Here is a 19218-nt window from a genome sequence, read left to right on the forward strand (position 1 = left end):
AAGTTGGAGCTCTTTCATCTTTCTGCTGGGTTAGTTAATACGCGTGACCTCTGGGTCCAGGCTCATCGTGAGACCAGTTCCCTGCCCTGCAGAGGCGGTGCTGAGACCAGCTCCGGCCACCCATTCCTTCTCCCTGCACCCTCAGAGCCCGGAGCCCGGAACGCTGCACCCCGGTCCGCATCACTCTGTGGTGGAGCTGCTGGGCGATGGATTAAGGACAGTCACAGCTGCCTCGGACCTTGGAGGGTGGAGGGGAGCCAGCATTGCTGAGGGCCTACTAAGTGTCCAGCACTGCCATAGGGTTTTTGCACACATGACCTCATTTAATCCCACAGAGCCTTTCCAGTAGGTGTCACCCCACCTACAGGCTCAGAGTGGGGAAGGAACATGCCCAGGCCACATGGAGGGCAACTGGGCCTCTTGACTCTAGAAGGCAGACTGTCCCACTGCCTCCGTGCCCCCGGCATAAAATCCACACACTTGAAAACTATATCTGTGAGTCTGCTTCTTTTATGTGATATTCAATAGTTTGTTGTATTTTTAAAATTTCACATATAAGTGATATCAACAGTATTTGTCTTTCTCTGTCTGACTTATTTCATTTAGCACGTCTTCCAAGTCCGTCCATGTTGCTGCAAATGGCAAAATTTTATTCTTTTATATGGCTGAGTAGTATTCCATTTTGTGTGTGTGTGTGTGTGTGTGTGTGTGTGTGTGTGTCTGTATCTCACATCTTCTTTATCCATTCTCTGTTGATGGACATTCATGTTGCTTCTATATCTTGGCAATTGTAAATAATGCTGCTATGAACATTGGGGTGCATGTATCTTTTCAAATGAGTGGTTTAGTTATACCCAGGAGTAGTGTCAGATGGTAGTTCTATTTTTAGTATTTTGAGAAACCTCCATACTGTTTTCCAAAGCGGCTGCACCAATTTACCTTCCCACCAACTGTGTATGGGCTTTCCCTTTTCTCCACATCCTCACCAACATGGATTGGAAGAATTAATATTGTTAAAATGACCATACTACCCAAGGCAATCTAAAGATTCAGTGCAACCCCTATTAAAATACCAATGGCATTTTTTGCAGAACTAGAATAAATAATTTTAAATTTTGTATGGAAACACAATAGACCCTGAATAGCCAAAACAATCTTGAGAAAGAACAGAGCTGGAGCAATCATACTCCCTGACTTCAGACTATACTACAAAGCTACAGTCATCAAAACAGTATGGTACTGGCACAAAAACAGACACATAAATCAATGGAACAGAATAGAGAGCCCAGAAAGAAACTCACACACTTATGTTCAATTAATCTATGACAAAGGAGGAAAGAATATACAATGGAGAAAAGACAGTCTTTTCAATAAGTGGTGCAGGGAAAACTAGACAGCCACACATAAAAGAATGAAATTAGAACATTCTCTAACACCATGTACAAAACTAAACTCAAAATGGATTAAAGACCTAAATGTAAGATAGGAAACCATAAAACTCCTAGAGGAAAACATAGCCAAAATATTCTTTGAAATAAATTGTAGCAATATTTTTTGGATCTGTCTCCTAAAGCAAATGACATAAAAGCAAAAATAAACAAATAGGACCTTAGTAATAAAACTTAAATGCTTTTGCACAACAAAGACAACAATTGACAAATGAAAAGACAACCTACTGAATGAGAAAAATATTTGCAAATTATATGACCGACAGGAGTTAATATCCAACATATATAAACAGCTAATATAACTTAAAAAAATAATAAATAAACCGATTTAAAAATGGGTAGAAGAACTGAATATACATTTTTCCAAAGAGGAAATGCCTACGGCCAAGGGACATGAAAAGATGCTGGTCACTAATCCAGGAAATGCAAATCAAAACCATGGTGATATGTCACCTCATACCTTTCAGAATGGCTGTCATCAAAAAGAACACATAGAACAAATGTTGGCAAGGATGTGGATCCCTGCCTTTTTGAAGCTTACTCTAGGGAAAGGAGAGAGCGAGGTCAATCAAACACTGCGTGATAAATGTGTCAAGGGTTTGGTGCTGGGAGGAGACTGCAGGGATCCTCAGGGGCACCCAGCAGCCCAGCCTGGCTTGGCCTAGGGGTGGAGGGAGCTTGTGGGAGGAAGTGACCCTTGAGCGAGTGTGCAGTGGTTAACTAGAGGGAGAAGGAGGCCTTCCCTACAGAGGAACAGCAGGCACGGGCCCTGGAGGATGGTCAGGCCCTGCTCCACATGCTGCAAGGGCTGCAGGATAAATAAGGGAATCCCTGATAGGGGTCAGAGCCACTGTGCTGGGGGAGAAGGGAGAAGAGCCATGGATGTCTAAGGCAGAAGGAAATAGGCACAGATGGTGGGTTCTGGGAGAAGAAGACAGGACAGAGGCTGATAGGGGAGTCTGTGCAGGAAGAGGGAGGCAGGGTGCACCTGGAAGGGTCCTGGAGGCTGGAAAGTCTTTGATCTCTGTGGGGAGCAGGGTGGCTCCTGGGGCAGAGCTGGAGAGGCCAAGGGCAGGCTGGGCTCAGAGGAAAGGGGCAAAATCTAAAGAGTATTAAGCGTACTTCAAGCTTAGTAATGTCCCCCTGTTCAGCCCTGAGGATAATCAGGTTCATGCTCTCTGCCCCAGAGAGGGGTGGGGACCCTGCCACTCTGCAGGAGAGCTCACTGCCTGCCCAGTGAGTTACACCTAGAGTTTGGCCCAAGTTGCCCAGGACATCAGGAAGCATCAGATGCACAGAGAGGGCTGGGCCAGTGGGTCCCCTGGATGCAGACTCACTACTCAAGCTGTGTAGGTTGGGGCTTGCAGGCTGCTCCCTGTTAAGCATGTCCTTTCCAGGTTTCACTTACAGCACCTCTCAAATAGCCTTTGCCATGCAGCATGCTACTAAGACTTCGAAGAATTGCTGAGAAAGCACTAGAATTTAGCAGGTGCATCCCGGAACAGCCTTGATCCTGGGCCTTTCACTCTCAGACTCAGGCTTCCTCCGAAGGCCTCCCCATGGGAACTGACCCCCTCTTGGATGACCAGGAACCTACCTTTTAGAGAAGCCACTTGCCTCCAGGTATTGAGAAACCTTTACCCTCCCACCTACTGTGCCAGAGGGACCTTTCTTGTTATCTTTTCTCCGCATTTGTTTTCTTTTGGAAAAAATACACTTAAACTTAGAAAACATAGAAAGGAAAATTGTACTAATACTCCCTGATTCTCCCTAATCAAGGCAACTATTTTCAGCTCTGCATGTTACCTTTTAGAAGTCATGAAGGGGCAGACTTGTCAACTCTCTGAGCTTCTGTTTCCACCTGGTGACTTGTCCATTCATTCAACCTAAAATGTACCCTCAAAGTGCCACGCCCAAGCTGTCTGAGCACAAGTGACCAGGCTGGAGAGGGAGGTATATGTGGGAGCCTGCGTGCGGAGGTGAGGCCATTGTACCTGGGAGCATTCCAGGTGGCCGCAATGACGGCCTTTGACAAGGCCATTGTGAGTTCTCCTCCAGGGAAGAGAGGGGATTCCAGCAGGTGCCCATGTTTCTTCAGTTCTTGGAAGACTTGGTCAGTGCAAAGCACTTGGGACAGAGCCTAAAGAAACAGGGGTCCAGGGACCAGCCCATAGTTCTCTGAATCAGCGTAGGGACCCTCGATATCTGGGACAGCATGAATTCAGAAAATACAATAAAACTATAGAAAACCTCAACCAAGCGGAATTTGAAACTTGGTGCAGAAGAACGGCATGTCCTTATGAAGAGTAGTAGGAACTTGCTAATTCACCTTTCGGTGCTCAGTACTGACCACAGTGCCTGGTACATGTGAAGGGTGATGAGTGTTTGTTGAAGGACAGGGAGAAAGGGTGGGGAGAAGGAGGGACAGAAAGAGGGAGGGAAATATTAAGCGTGCAGGCAGGTTTCTGGAAGCCCAGGAACATTCAGCTTCCACAGGGGCTGTGTCCCACTGGTTTCCTGAACTTGCCAGGACGTGCGTCCTTTGGGTGAATTGATTGCTATCACTGTAAACAGACTGGCTTTTCCAGATGTGGGGAACAGAAAGGAGGAAGAGCTCTTGGCTGCTCTAGGTCTTGGTCTATGACTCGGAACAGCTAAGCCCTTGCAAGGAAGGGAGGGTGCCTGTCGCTGCTTCACCTGGATGACAGAGAAGGCTCCAGAGAGCTGCACCCAGAAGTGTGCAGGACACAGCCTGGCTGAACAGGGTGGAGGGGGCCACAGCCCCTGGGGACGAGGCCTGGCCTTCATCTGACGTGCCCAGCTGTTTGGAGCAGCAGTCGTGACTGTGCAGAGCAGCCATTGCATCATGGGAGGTGCTTCAGACCCCAACTTAAACATCAGAAGGACCCGAATCCTGGCCTTACCAGGTTCTCTGAGACACGACATCCCCTCCCCACCTCTAGTCAGTCAATGGGAGAGAGCAACTCTGTGGGAAAGGACAGCCCATTCTCAAGAAGCCCTGTGACCACATCCACTCCGAATAGGACAGGTCACCCAGACGCACCAGGGCTGTGTCCATTCTGTGGGAGGCCCTCTCAGAGCCGGAAAAGGCACAGTAGACATCCATGTGCTGACACAGGAACATGACCAGGAGAGCATAATTTGGAGGTGAAAAGACGAAGCTGCAGACCAGTACGTAGAGACGTGAGGCTGAGGGTAGGAGAGAAATGACACTGTTTCTTGAACAGTGGACACGGAACATAGAACTTGTCGTTGGAGACCCCATTCAGGAGGGCACATCTTGGCTCTGCTTGCTTGGGCTGCCTCAGGTCCGCTGGTTGTCAGTCCTCCTGCCTGGGTTTCCTTCCTGCAAGAAGGACCTGAGCGCTCAGGCATCTGGCTGTTCTGAACTGTGGCCTCTGGCTTTCTCTTCTGCATCTTGTGTTCCACAAAGACAGCCACGTACAGCCACAGCTGCACCCCTAATATTATCACAGTTATGGCCCTCCCTCTGGTCCCATGTTGAACATACAATAGATACTTAGTGAGAGACCTTGGTGAGCCCTCAGCTTATAGAGTGTGAATGTGAACTTGGGTTAAAAATCTCCCCTGAGAAGAAGTAAATAGAAGTAGATAGAAATATACTCGCTGCAACTTCAGATGAAGTACTTGATTTCTTTGCCTTGGTTTGCTTGTCTATAAAATGGCAAGAGTAATCCCTCTCTCACAGGGACATTTGTGAATTAAATGAGGTAATATGTGTCAGGTGCCCTTTGCAGTGCCTGCCATGAGGTAAACTTCAAGACTTGGAAGTTTGTATGAGTAGATGCTCACAAAATTCCCCTGGGATTCATCATTGCCGTGCGTGTGCCCTTTCACACACCTTCATTCTGGGTCCAATAAGGGAGAGGATAAATTTTCTCCGTTATTGAACCCAGATTCCATTAGAGAACATTCTGGCTTTTATTCACATCCCTGCATGCCTGCCTGGTTTCCTGGTGGTCACTTCCCGGGCCTGAGCCTGTTTCTAGGCAGGCAGTTTCTAGCAGAATTTTTTGTTCCTTATGGCTCCAAATGGGAGAAGGCCTCCAGGCAGGGCCACAGCAGGGGACGCGCACCTGGGAGCAGAATAACAGGCAGTGGGAGCTGTGTGGAGCAGTTTGGCTGTGACCAGTGAGGTGAGCTAACTGGGGTTCACAGCCTCCCCGGGGACTGGCTAATTTGAATGACTTGGAATTATAAGCCCTAGGGTCTAGGGCCTGTGCCTGGTTGGCAGGTACCTGTGGCACCTGCTCCCGGGGCCTGATGCGTAGCGGTCCACAGTGGAGAGCCTGATAAGGGAAGTGGTTGGAGTGTGGACTTAATCATCTTCTCAAGAAAAGGAACTGACAAGCCTCTAGCCACGGCCTCAAAAGTGGGTCTAGATGGTGTTCAAAACACAACTCTATTACAATTGACCCCTTAATGTCCTGGCATCAGTTTTGAGCTTGATTATTTGGGGTATTACTAGTGGCCTGACTAGTAGGGGAGACTTTTAGAGCACAGGGCATACGTTGCTGTAAATGGTAGGAAAACAAGAAGAAATATCTATACAGGGAGTCCATATAGGCTGACCCATAACCAAGTTTCCTGGTTACGTGGCCTTAGCTAAGAAAACAGATCTGAAATGTTTGGGGGTCTTTAATAATATCTTGGTGGAATTGTAAAGTACATTAAAAGTACGAGTGACATTTTTATGACGATAATGTCTTGGTATATTTCTTGGGCCGAGGGGGCAGGTCCAGCAGCTATGTTGCTGGAGGGTCTGAACTGATAGTTCAGTGAGACACATGGGCAAGGAACAGTGGTACTTGCTGGTGACCAAGGGGGAGGAGGTGCTTGTGGTGAACATGGCTGCAAATGCATGGACAGTAGTAACATCTACAAGATTTCACCCCAGGCGTGGGAATATAGAGGTGTACGTTTTGGCAGAGAGCGAGGAATATACAGGATCGTGGGCTAGGCAAACAGCAAGCTCAGGAAACAGAATAGAATCCCTAATATCAAGGGAAGAAAAGCCATAAATACCCTGAGTCCAGTTTGTCAGCCCCTTAGGAGCGGCCCCTGGCCTTCATTGTGGCAATGGTCTCATTGTCTGGAGCAAAGCCGTCTCTAACAATCAGGTCTTGGATGTGGATTGTGGGACTGAGGTAGTCTTTCCAAGTGGAGATCCACTTGGGTTGATGTGGGCTGTGTTTTTGTGGCTCTGTGGCTGAGCTCCTTGTAATTTGAAGCCTGGGAGCTTGATTTGTGAATATCTTTTTTGGGGGGCTGTGTTGGGTCTTTGTTAGTGTGCGCGGGCTTTCTCTAGTTGTGGTGAGCTGGGGCTACTCTTCGTTGCAGTGCGGGCTTCTCATTGCGGTGGCTTCTCTTGTTGCGGAGCACGGGCTCTAGGCACGCAGGCTTCGGTAGTTGTGGCACGCGGGCTCAGTAGTTGTGGCTTGCGGGCTCTAGAGCGCAGGCTCAGTAGTTGTGGCGCAAGGACTTAGCTGCTCTGTGGCATCTTCCCGGACCAGGGATCGAACCCGTGTCCCCTGCATTGACAGGCGGATTCTTATCCACTGTGCCACCAGCAAATCCCTGCGAATATCTTTTAAATCAAGCGGTTTTGTGGGTGCACAGCCAGCAAAGGTGAGCCCAGCATCTCTGATATCGTTGTAACTGGACCAGAGCTCTGGAACCCAGCTGCCACAATTCAAGCCCTGTTTAAGCGTGACCGAATCTAATGGTTTCCAAGGTTCCCAGCCTTTGCCCAGATGGGTGATGAGAGGGGTTTTGCCGCAGATAGGCTGGAAACATATGGCCTGATTTGGGCCCTATGAGAGTGTCAGGTTGTTTGTCAGTTGAGATCCTGTGGCTGAGGTAGGAGTTTAGCACAGCCCGGGGGCAGGCCCTCCAATCTGGCAATTGCCATGGGGCTCCTGGCTCAGGTGCTGGTTTGGTTGGTGACGGCCACGCCAGCCGGGTCTTTGGGCTTCAGAGAGAGTATCAGCCTAATACGATAGAATGCGTGCGGGCCTTGGCATTTGCCATGGTTGGTTGAAACAGTGGCTCATTTGGAGGGTTCTGGCCTCTGAATTGCAAAGTGGTGAAAGCACCCAGAGCAGCATTAACAAGACCAAGAGTTAATAGCATGGCGTGTAGTTGTACCAGACAGGCTTTTCTGGTCTGCGGTCGATCTTCCCCTAGCATGTGCTATTACAAATGAGGGATTGGCTGGTTTCATCATTATGGGATACAGTGATTTTTATTTACTGAGTGGACCTTTTGTCTTTTTATCTCTCTTTCTGATAGACCACACTATCTGTGGGAACGGCTCTGAGGAAATAATTGTACTTTCCTGGAGAGGATCCTTGGGGAAGCCCGGATGAGTTACGCACCCTTAGAACCCAGTCGTTAAGGAAGGAGTTTTGGATGGTGGAAATTTAGTTTCAAATGGGCCCCATACCAGATGGGCAGGTGTCCGGCCCATGAGACAATCTGTGGTCAATGTGTCCCGAGGGAATATATGCCCTCGATCTGGCCTCCAGCCCTATGGGATGGGGGCAGGATTGAAAATCCATACAGATAAGGAAAGATGTGAGTAAAGGGCCTCATGTGTAATGAGTCTTCATATATATGAAGTTGAGACATATCTCCCTTTAAATATAGGAAAGGGGGATGGGAAGGTATTTTTAAGGTTGGTGTATAATTTATATATATAATATACATATATATGAACCTCCTTCTGTATCCAGGTTTCTTTCTTCTGGGGGGCTTCTAGTATCCTAAAGCTGTGGTTTTTAGTTTTTGTCTGTGATAACTGATAGTGTAGGCCTTCTAGGAGGTTAAGGAAAAGGAGTGGGGAAAGGGCCTCCCCCTCCCAGAGATGGGGGTTTGCATTTAGAAGAGCGATAGCAGCCTCTCCTTGGGACAGCACAGTTGGGCCCTCAGTCTGAGGGATCAGTCCCTTTGCATGTTAATATTTGGGGGTGCTTAGTCAGGCCCAAGCACACGTGGCTCGGGCAGGGGCTGGGGGTGGATGGGAGAACATGTAACTCACAATACCCCTGAGGGTCTGGGGAGCAGGGAGTGTGCAGGTGAGAGCAGTGAGTTATGCAGCCACAGACACGGAGGCCGCCAGCGCCACCTGAGCAACACGGACAGTGAGACGGGGCCCATTTCTCTACCTCAGGGGGGTCCAACCAACACATCTTTCCACGGGGCTCACCCAAAGCACACAGACAAACCAGAGTCCCGCCCCAAAGGACAATTAAATAAACCACACCGGCCTTCCCTGGTGGCGCAGTGGTTGAGAGTCCGCCTGCCGATGCAGGGGACACGGGTTCGTGCCCCGGTCCGGGAAGATCCCACATGCCGCGGAGCGGCTGGGCCCGTGAGCCATGGCTGCTGAGCCTGCGCGTCCGGAGCCTGTGCTCTGCAATGGGAGAGGCCACAACAGTAAGAGGCCCGTGTATCGCAAAAAAAAAAAAAAAAATGACACCGAAGACAGAATGAGGTCCTGGATAAATGCTGGAGACACATTGGAACAAGCAACCCAGAAAAGTGCTGCTCTGGTGACCCACGTCACTCCTGTGGCCCTGAAGTGGGCCACCTGAGGGGGCAGGCAGTCCCCAGAGCTCGGCCAGTTAGCACCCTTCATTTGAATGTTCCCATGCTGAGGACGCTTGGGCGAGGGGAGAGTAGCAAGCACACAGCAGCAGCAACAAGCCCGACATGCAAGCCCCAGCTCTGTCCCCAGCCCTCTCACCGTGGTCTAGAACCAATAAATAAACCAAGAGCCGCCTCCCGACAAAGCTCTCCAGAAGCCAATGGTCAGGGCCCCGCCATTCTGCTCACAGCACCAATTGTTTCCTAAGACTTAAAGGTCCCTTTGATGGTGGCCCTGACACAAAGATCCTCAGATATATGAAAGGCAGACTCTGTTACTTACAGCTCCAAGCCAGAGCAAGCCGCCAGGCAAGGCCACACAGGGGCTCGTACCCGGGGACCAGGCAGCTGGAGCTGTAGAGGGCAGCTTGCAAGCCGTTAGCTAGGCTTCTCGGGCTCCCTGTGGATTGGCTAGCTTGAGGAATTTCTCATCTCCTAGAGTGAAGCCCTGGGCTTTCACTCACAGTCACGGTGGCCCCACCATCTCATCTCCCCCACTACAGAGACCCCCGCCCCAGCCTCTGATGTGCGGGGAGCTGGAGATGCACAGCGGCCGTGTACACACAGGGGTGGGGTCGCCAACCAGCTCCAGGGTGTACAGCCTGGCGAGAGACCCTGGAATGTAATCTGGGTTTCCGTCACTCCACAGCTGGAACAGGACTGGCCCTCGCCAGCCCGTGCTGGGCTGGACCACTGGTCACTGGGTGCCTTTAAGTCTCTGTCTGTGGTGGAGGACTGGAGCCCACTGAGCCCACGGTGCGACCGACTGGGGCAGAGCAGGGCCCCCGCCCCTGCAGCTCTGCCACCTCCAAGAGTGTTGTACAAAGTGCTCATGGGAAGGCCTGTTCCAACTCCTGGCCCCTGGTGTAGATAGTATGGTAGTTGTAGGGCAGGGACAACGGGGATCTCAGGAAGGGGCCCTCAGCGGGCGCTGTGAAGTCTGCTGGGTGTGGGTCACATAGCATGAGTTCAAGTCCACTTCTGTCACCTGGAGGCTGCTCAAGTCATTTCACGCCCCAAAGAAGCCTCAGTCTCCTCACCTGTGAAGTAGACACACTTGTGGTACCTCCCCTTGGGGCTGCTGAGGGATTAAACCAGCCTTTCCTACCTGGAGCCCATCCCACCGGCGGACTAATCAAGGACAGCGTCAGGCACTAGTGATGATGTAGACGCCTTCCCGTCTCTCCTCCTCTGTGTAAAACCCAGCCAGCCTGCATGCCCCCCACCCCGCCGGCCTTTCCTGTGTCCTGGCCCGGAGGGTCCCTTCCTCTTCACCCCCAATTCCTGCTCCTCCAGCAAGCTCTTCCATGAGCCTTCCAGACAGCAGGGACCTCGGGGCACAGGTTGGAGACATCGTCTGAGACACTGCTTTGACCGTAGTGCAGCCAATGAACAGTGTGGTGTTGAAGAGGATGTTTCCGGGTTGAAAGAAGCCCTCATGCACCCCAACCTGCCAGGGAGGGGAGGCTGCTTCCCTCTCAAGGTGCCACACCGCTTTCTAGACAGGCAGCTGCCACAGAGACAGGGCGCCACAAGCCAAGCTAGAGGCGGGTTCATCACCCCCGCCTTGCAGAGATTCTGGGATCTGCCATGTGGAAACTCTAATGTGAACCTACAGTGACCTGGAGAGATGTTCAAATCTACTACATGGAAGGGAGCGTGTGTAGTACGAGCCCATTTAGCTGCACACGTGTGCAGCAGATGTTAGCACAGAAATGTCAGTTTAGGCAACCATGGACAGCAGATGCTGCATTTCACAGGAGAGGCCGGACCCCACTGGGTAGAAGGAGGAGGGGGACAAGTGCAACCTGCTAGAAGTCAAGAGGCCTGGCTCTGAACTTGACTGAGGACATGGTGAATGTTAGGGGCCCGGTGCGCAGCTGTGTGAGAAGGAGAATGTTCTAGAACAGAGACCAGAGCGACTGCTCAGAGTGGAACCATCTTCATGGGAGTGAGCACAGCACTGTGAGGTCACGTGTGCTAACGTCCATGCATTTACTCGACGAGGAAACCCAGACAGGGCCCAGGGAGGTCATCCCTGCAGCAAGGCCGCCACTTTAGGTCACACTTCGGGAAACTTTGGCCTGGCAGTGAGGGAAGTTCTCATGGGAACCCCCAGGCACGCTGTGCCCTGGAGCTTTGGAAACAAAGCGATGAAAATCGGTTACAAGACTCCTAACAGTGGGCTCACGTCACGGGGTAGAAGGCTGAGAGTTGGAAATGAGAAGGAGTTTGGCGGCCCTCAGGAGCTGATCCCCAAGGGGACGGAGGGGGTAGTATCTGCTTCAAGTGCAGGGCTTTAAGGAGCCTGCTTGAAGAGGCTAACATGTGACCCCACGGTTTGGGGAACACAGGGACTGGTCTGGGATTCTAGCCTGAAAAATCCAGAGAGTGAGTGACCAGCTGGTGGTCTGCTCTCCTGCTGGAGCCCCCAAGGGTCATGGCAAAGGATGCTGGGAAGGTTTACTGTGGACCAGAGAGCAAGGGAGGGGCCTCGCATGGGCTCGCATGGGAAAAGGGCCACATTGAGGGACTGGAGGCAAGGCTGGAGGCAAGGCTGGCTGCCCAGGGCTCCTTAGTAAGCAGCCAGGGTACACAGAGACCGCCTCCCTCACTGCGGGTCTGTGGGTCACAGGTGCGCAGCAAAGCACGTGAAGCAGGTTGGGGATCTCCCTAGAAGTCATGAAAACACCTGTCTGAGAAAGAGGCAGCTCCCACCTCTGCCAGTGCCGGATCACACCACAGGACCCGTCTGGTAAATCCGGTACCAGGAAGCTTACTGCCTATGATTTCTGCCAGGAGTTTTGTGGTTTCTGGTCTTACATTCAGGTCTTTAATCCATTTTGAGTTAGTTCTGTGTGTGTGGTGTTAGAGAGTGTTCTAATTTCATTCTTCTACATGTAGCTGTCCAGTTTCCCCAACACCAGTTATTGAAGAGACTGTCCTTTCCCCAGTGTGTATTCTTGCCTCCTTTGTTGTAAATTAATTGACCATAAATTTATGTTTATTTCTGGGCTCTATTCTGTTCCATTGATCTATGTGTCTGTTGCTAAAGGAAACAGAACAAATGAACAAAGAAAACAAAACAAAACCAAAAGCCTCATAGATGCAGAGAACAGATTGGTGATTATATCAGAGGGCCAGGGGCTGTGGGTTGGACAAAAAGGTGAAGGGCTCCAGCTGTGTGGTGACGGATGGGAGCTAGACTTTTGTGGTGGTCACTTTGCAGTGTATACAAATATCGAATGATTAGGTTGTACACCTGAAACCAATATACTGTTAATACTGCTTTTACATCAACTACAAAAATGAACTGCAGTATGTACTTCACAATCCAGCACATCTCTGTTCAGACCAGCCTCGCTTCAAGTGCTCAGTAGTCTCAGTTGGCTCTCAGATATCGAGGAATGGTTTTGTTTTCAGGTCTTAAAAAATCTGGTCCAGTCTGGAACCAAAGCCGCCATCTTTTTTTTTTTTTTTTTTTTTTTTTTGTTGCGGTACGCGGGCCTCTCACTGTTGTGGCCTCTCCCGTTGCGGAGCACAGGCTCCAGACGCGCAGGCTCAGCGGCCATGGCTCACGGGCCCAGCCGCTCCGCGGCATGTGGGATCTTCTAGGACCGGGGCACAGAACCCGTGTCCCCTGCATCGGCAGGCGGACTCATAACCACTGCGCCACCAGGGAAGCCCCAAAGCTGCCATCTTTTATCCAATTCAGAAGTCCAAACAGACTTGGGCTTGGAAACCAGCAGTAGAAGGGGCAGAAGGTGGCAGAGTGGAGGGCTGCTTTTCTCTCTTCCTCACTTCACCTGTTCTCCCACTGATAGGTAGTCTTTCTGCCCCTCCACCCCACCCCTTTTCCTCTGCCCAGGACCGGGGGCAGGGGCCATTAGAGGACAAGGACAGAATCCTGGGTCGCTGTGTGTCCCTGAAGTTGTTCCTGTCAGGGTAGCACCCTGGGCTGCCTTCTGCCACCGTGGGCTTCTGTGCTGGGGAATAGCCACCCCAGGTTCCTTGACAAGGGCTCCTCCCTTGCGGGCTGCTTGCACTCAGCTCTGGGCTGCCGGCTGCCCTCCACTCCTGGATTCCCCGGGGGGAGGTCACCTTGCCTCTCCAGGCCTCCCGGGCCCTTTGGTGATGCCTGTTACCGAGACTGGCCCTGCGGCCCCCCCACGGAGGGCAGTGCACTCTCTGCGTGACTCTCCCCGCTCTGCTCTAGGGATAGCCCCAGCCCAGCTCTTTGCTCTTAGATCCTCCTGGCACAAATCTGCTGCCGCACCCTGTCACCTACCTCCCCACCCCCCCGGCGACCCAGCCAAGTTCTCTGGCAGCTCCTTTGATGCCCCTTTGTTTGCTTTGCGGGTACTGTCCTTCCTTACCCCCTACCATTAAAGTGGGTAACGGACGATAATAGTGGTAGAAGATCCCTTTGATAAAACCTACGTGGCTGGACTTCCCATCTCTCCACAGAGACGCCAAGACCCCATTATCACCCTGTCACATTTACAAAGACCGTCAGGAAGGGCACGCCTGCACCAAATTATTAACTTTGGCAGTCCCCAAGGTAGGAGCGTTCCAAGTGAGTTTTATTTTCGCTTTTTGCACCTTGAAACTTCCTAAAATATTATAAAAATGTCTGCAATTTACTATTTCTATCATGAGGTTTTTTTTTGAGAAAACCAATGAGCCTAGGAGTCAAATAAGAATATGAATATTCGGGCTTCCCTGGTGGCGCAGTGGCTGAGAGTCCGCCTACCGATGCTGGGGACACGGGTTCGTGCCCTGGTTCGGGAGGATCCCGCATGCCGCCGAGCGGCTGGGCCCGTGAGCCATGGCCGCTGAGCCCGCGCGTCCGGAGCCTGTGCTCCGCAACGGGAGAGACCACAACAGTGAGAGGCCCGCATACCGCAAAAAAACCCAAAAAAAACAAAAAGCAAAAAACTTTAAATTTTAGATCATTGCAGATTCCTATGCAGTTGTCAGAATAATACAGAGAGAGACCTTGGTACCCTCTGCCCAGTCTCCCTCAATAAGAACGTGTTGCAAAACCATCGTACAGCATCACAACCAGGATGTGATGCTGGCACAGGCCACTGGTCCTGCTCAGAGTTCCCCAGTGTTATTGTACTTATTTGTGTGTGTGTGTGTGTGTGTGTGTGTGTATTTAGTTCTATGCAGTTTTATCATATGTAGATTTATGTATCCACCACCACAGTCAAGATATAGAACATGTCCACCATCACGAGGAACCCTCATGTGTCCTTTATAATCACATTCGGTATTCACCTGCCCCACCCACTCCTTAGCCCCAGGCCCACTGATCTGTTCTTTATTTCTATAACGTTGTCATTTTTAAAAAATTTATTTATTTTATTTATTTATTTTTGGCTGCATTGGGTCTTCTTTGCTGCACGCAGTCTTTCTCTAGTTGCGGCAAGCGGGGGCTACTCATTGTTGTGGTGCATGGGCTTCTCATTGCGGTGGCTTCTCCCGTTGTGGAGCACGGGCTGTAGGTGTGAGGGCCTCAGTTGTTGTGGCATGTGGGTTCAGCAGTTGTGGCTCGTGGGCTCCAGAGCACAGGCTCAGTAGTCATGGCGCACGGGCCTAGTTGCTCCGCAGCATGTGGGATCTTCCCGGACCAGGGCTCAGGCCCATGTCCCCTGCATTGGCAGGTGGATTCCTAACCACTGCGCCACCAGGGAAGCGCTTAGCTCTTACATTTAAGTCTTTGCTTCATTTTGAGTTAATTTTTGTATCTGGTGCAAAGTAGGAACTCAAGTTCATTCTTTTACACGTGGATATCCAGTTGTCAGCACTGTTTGTTGAAAAGACAATTCTTTCCCCATTGAATTGTCTTGGCACTCATGTCAAAAAACAATTGACCATAAATGTGAGGGTTTAATTCCGGATTTTCAACCCTATTCCTTTGATCTACATGTCTGACCTTTTGCCAGTACCACACTGTCCTGACTACTGTACTTTGTATTGTTTTAAAATTGGGAAATGTGAATCTTCCAACTTTTTCTTTTTCAGAGTTGTTTTGACTATTCTGGGTCCTTTGCAGTTTTGCATGAATTTTGGGGTCAGCTTGTCAATTTCTACAAAAGCTGTCACTGGCATTTTGATAGGGATTGCACTGAGTCTGTTGGTTAAACGGGGGAATATTGCTATCTTAACAATATTAAGTCTTCCGATCCATAAACATGGGATATCTTGCTATTTATTTAGGTCTTTTAAAACTTCTTTCAACAATGTTTTGTAGTTTTCAGTGTGTACAAGTCTTGCAATTTATAAATTAAATTCATTCCTAAGTATTTTTTCTTTTTGATGTTATTTTACATGGAATTGTTTTCTCAATTTTATTTTTGGATTATTCATTGTTAGTGTACAGCCAGCAATCACTTTTAATGGGCCTTTGACTAACATTTGTTTTCAGCTGCAAACTTACTTAAGGAAAACTCTTCTAACATTTAAAACTTTATAAGTTTAATATACGTTTTCCTTTTTAAGTATTTCAATGGTCTGATGACAAAGTCATTTTGAGCCTTTTAATTTCAAATTCTGAATTTGAATATGATGAACCTTACATTCTCTTAAATGTTCCAGCACTGTTTACAAACTTAGACTTCAGCCTAAACCGCAAATCTAAAGCAATTACACACCAGAGTCTAAGAGTTCCCAGTCTCTAATACATTACTTGCAAAAAATTCCAGATATGAGACTCCTTCCTGACACCCGGACCCGAATACCCAAACATTTCTGAATTCATGCGGAGTCCTTCTGATCTGGGCATCCAGGTGCCTGCTGGCAAGGACAGTTCTTGTGCCAGTTACCTGAAGACCTTGGGGGCAAATGCACTCACTCAACTGAGAAATGATCTAAAAGTCTTGATCAGGAGCTGATTGTAGCCAGTCCAAACAAACAAGCTGACCCCCAAAGGTATGTACATAAATGCAAGTGCAAGTTTTTTTTTTTGAAAATGTATTTTGATGTTTCATACCAATTCCACATTTAATATCTCCCCCAAACTTTTTTTTTTTGCGGTACACGGGCCTCTCACTGTTGTGGCCTCTCTCGTTGCGGAGCACAGGCTCCAGACGCGCAGGCTCACGGGCCCAGCCGCTCTGCAGCATGTGGGATCTTCGCAGACCAGGGCACGAACCCGTGTCCCCTGCATTGGCAGGCGGACTCTCAACCATTGCACCACCAGGGAAGCCCGTCCCCCAAACTTTTAAATTTATCTTTATCATAATTGTTTATATGATAATGTAATGAATTTTTTCATTAAGCCCTATATAGTTATCTCAGTTTATCCCAATGTGCAGAAAGAGTTGTATTATTTTCTATGTGTTCCACGATGTGTAAAGGATTGGGAAGTAAGATGTAAGGAGGTTCTCCTACGTGCCTGGTTGTCCATCTGCATTACCTCACTTAATTCTCGCCTCTGACTGCTGACCTGTTGGCTGTCAATAAACATTTGTGAAGGAAGGAATGGGCTGTGCCCGCCACTTACATTTTGGTGTGAAATTATTTCTAGCGCATTACTTCACCTCTATGTGTGACATGAAAGGCAAAGGTTTCATTTAAAGTGCATGAGTAAGAGATGCCTGTGGGGCTGGCTGGTTTCAGCCACACAAGTGTTTCGACCCAGGGCTGCAGAATACACTGGCCTGATTGGACACTGAAAACCCAGGTCTGTTCATCTTGGGCAGATGCATCCACCTGCCTTGGGAACTGTGACTCCAGGCGGGGGGAACCAGCAGCCTCCTGTGGTAAGCCCACTGCTTTGCCCACTGCTTCGGCCCCAGAGCTGGGGTCATTCATGCCCTGCTTTTTCCCCCCATCTTTCTTTTTTGTTTAAATTGAAGTATAGTTGATTTACAATATTATATTAGTTTCAGGTGTACAGCACAGTGATTCAACGTTTTCACAGATTTTACTCCATTAAAAGTTTTTACAAGATAGTGGTTCTAATTCCCTATGCTGTACAATGTATCTTTGTCACTTAACTATTTTATACACAGCAGTTTGTACCTCTTAAGCCCATACCCCTAATTTGTCCCTCCCGGCTTCCCTCTCCCACTGGCAACCACTGCTTTGTTTTCTATATCTGTGAGTCTGTTTTGCTACATTCATTCATTTGTTTTATTTTTTAGGTTCCACAACAACCCTTGGGGACTAAAACATATGCTACTAAAAAAAAAACCAAGAGGTTAAAGAAGAAACCAAAGAGGAAATCAGGAAACACCTCGAGACAAATGAAAATGGAAACACAGCTTTCCCAAATCTATGGGACGCTGCAAAACTAGTTCAAAGAGGGAAGTTTCTAGTGATACAGGTCTAACTCAAGAAACAGGGAAAATCTCAAATAAACAACCTAACCTACCACACCCTGCTTTATCTTGCCCTTTCTGGAATGCATGGGAGATATTACTAGCCAGTTTCTCACAGAAGCCACTTGAGGTCAAGGGCAGAGCCCTTGTTTCCCTCAGCTTCCCCTCAGCTGGACAGGCCCTGGGGGCCTTCGCCGGTCAGACCCAGGCCCGAACGCGGCAGTCCCACTGGTCCTCTGCTTCGTGAACTGTGGCCTGGCTGGGTCCCCCCTTTCCACCACCCGTAAGCTCTCAGCCCAAACCGAGCGAGGACCCAAACCTCCATCCCAGGGAAGTGGGCACCAGGCCACTGACTCAGCTGGGCCACCACAGTCGTCCTGGAAACAAGGTCATGTGAAGCAGGGCTGTGCTGGGGGCAGGACTGGCCCTTCTGACATCGTTCCAGGTTGCCCGTTGGCCTGCCCCTTCCCTTCCCTCCTGAACAGAGGAAGACGGAGGCAGACAGGCTTTCCCACAACCCCTGCAGGTGTTCCCTGCAGCTTCCAGCCAATCCCTACAATACAGTCCTGGGCGACAGCTGCTCTGGCCTTTGCTTGTGGGCTGAGCCAAAGAGGAAAGGCTGTAGTGTCCACAGGTGCGAGTTCAGGCTCAGAGATCCCACTGTGGGCAGCACCCTACGCTAAGGGCGTGTGTGTGCAGGTATGTGTGCAGGTGTGCACACACGTGTGAGCTATGCAGGCTGTAATTTCCAAAACCAAAAGGGACTTTTTCCTACTTTGCACATTCTTTTATATGAAAGAATTTTACAGAAGCATAAAAATGAAATCATAGTCAGCTATAGTTCTAGTGGATCACCTCTGAATAAAAGAAAAAAATTACTTTCTACGAAATTGGGGCTCTTCTAAGAAACTCCAAGATTCCCAGCACTAGAGATAGCGGCTAAAGACAAACTCAGGCCAATGGTCAAGTGGCAGGAGGGGTGTAGGAGCAAGACAGGATCCATGGCCTTGTTTGGCCCTGAAGACGGCTGTCACTGGTGGTGGCCTCCGTGACGCCTACCTCAGAGCCCCCAGCACCTTGCTTGGCCTCTTTCCCCTGGTTTCTCTTTTCAAGGGTCTGTGAGCCCCTCAAGGGCAGAGGCCATTTCTTACTCATCACAGCATCCAGTGCCCGGTGCCCAGCCTGGGATGCAGTAGGTGCCCCGAAATTGTCACGGAGCACCTGAGACGGGGTCCTAGGTTGGGGGGAACAGATGGTCCTTATTCTGTGCTTTGTCCCCTCCTCAGATCCCAACTCTTCTTACTCTGCTCCTTCACATTTCAAGTGACCTCCAGCCAGGACCAAGGCCTCCCGACCTCCTTGGAGACGTGGGCTCCGAGCGGACTTGGGAGAGGCCCGTATTTGGAGCACCCCCCAACCCCGCTTCCGAGCTGGAGCCTCCTAGGAGCTCCAGCGTGGGCAGCACCTGGGGCCCTTGGAGATGTGGCCCTGGCGCCAGCCCCACCCCTCCGCCTGGAAGCCCCACCAGAAGACAGCGCTTCCCACTCACTTGCTGGGAGACAGCGAGGCTGTCACTTAAGACCTGTCACGTCTCCTCACAAGTAGACACCCCGATGGCCAAGGGCGAAGAGTCCATGTGAGGGCTTGGGTCTACAAGGCTCTATGAGAGTGTTGGCTATTATTCTAAATTACTGACCTAAATGACCAATTTATGACTAATACGAAAAGTGTAATCCTCCTTGTATATGTAT

At 49.8% G+C, this 19218-nt stretch overlaps 1 long non-coding RNA gene across 1 annotated transcript; it reads left to right on the forward strand.

The window, feature by feature from the left end:
- Positions 1-1824: 1824 nt before the first annotated feature.
- Positions 1825-18251, forward strand: LOC113632093 (uncharacterized). The gene is made up of 3 exons (XR_003437664.1): positions 1825-3071; positions 15848-16073; positions 17291-18251. It is a non-coding gene; the product is annotated as an uncharacterized LOC113632093 (long non-coding RNA).
- Positions 18252-19218: the final 967 nt, after the last annotated feature.

Source organism: Aethalodelphis obliquidens, unplaced genomic scaffold (genome assembly GCF_003676395.1).
Source record: "Aethalodelphis obliquidens isolate GAN/ISIS:26980383/991018 unplaced genomic scaffold, ASM367639v1 scaffold35, whole genome shotgun sequence".
Taxonomy (NCBI): Eukaryota; Metazoa; Chordata; class Mammalia; order Artiodactyla; family Delphinidae; genus Aethalodelphis; species Aethalodelphis obliquidens.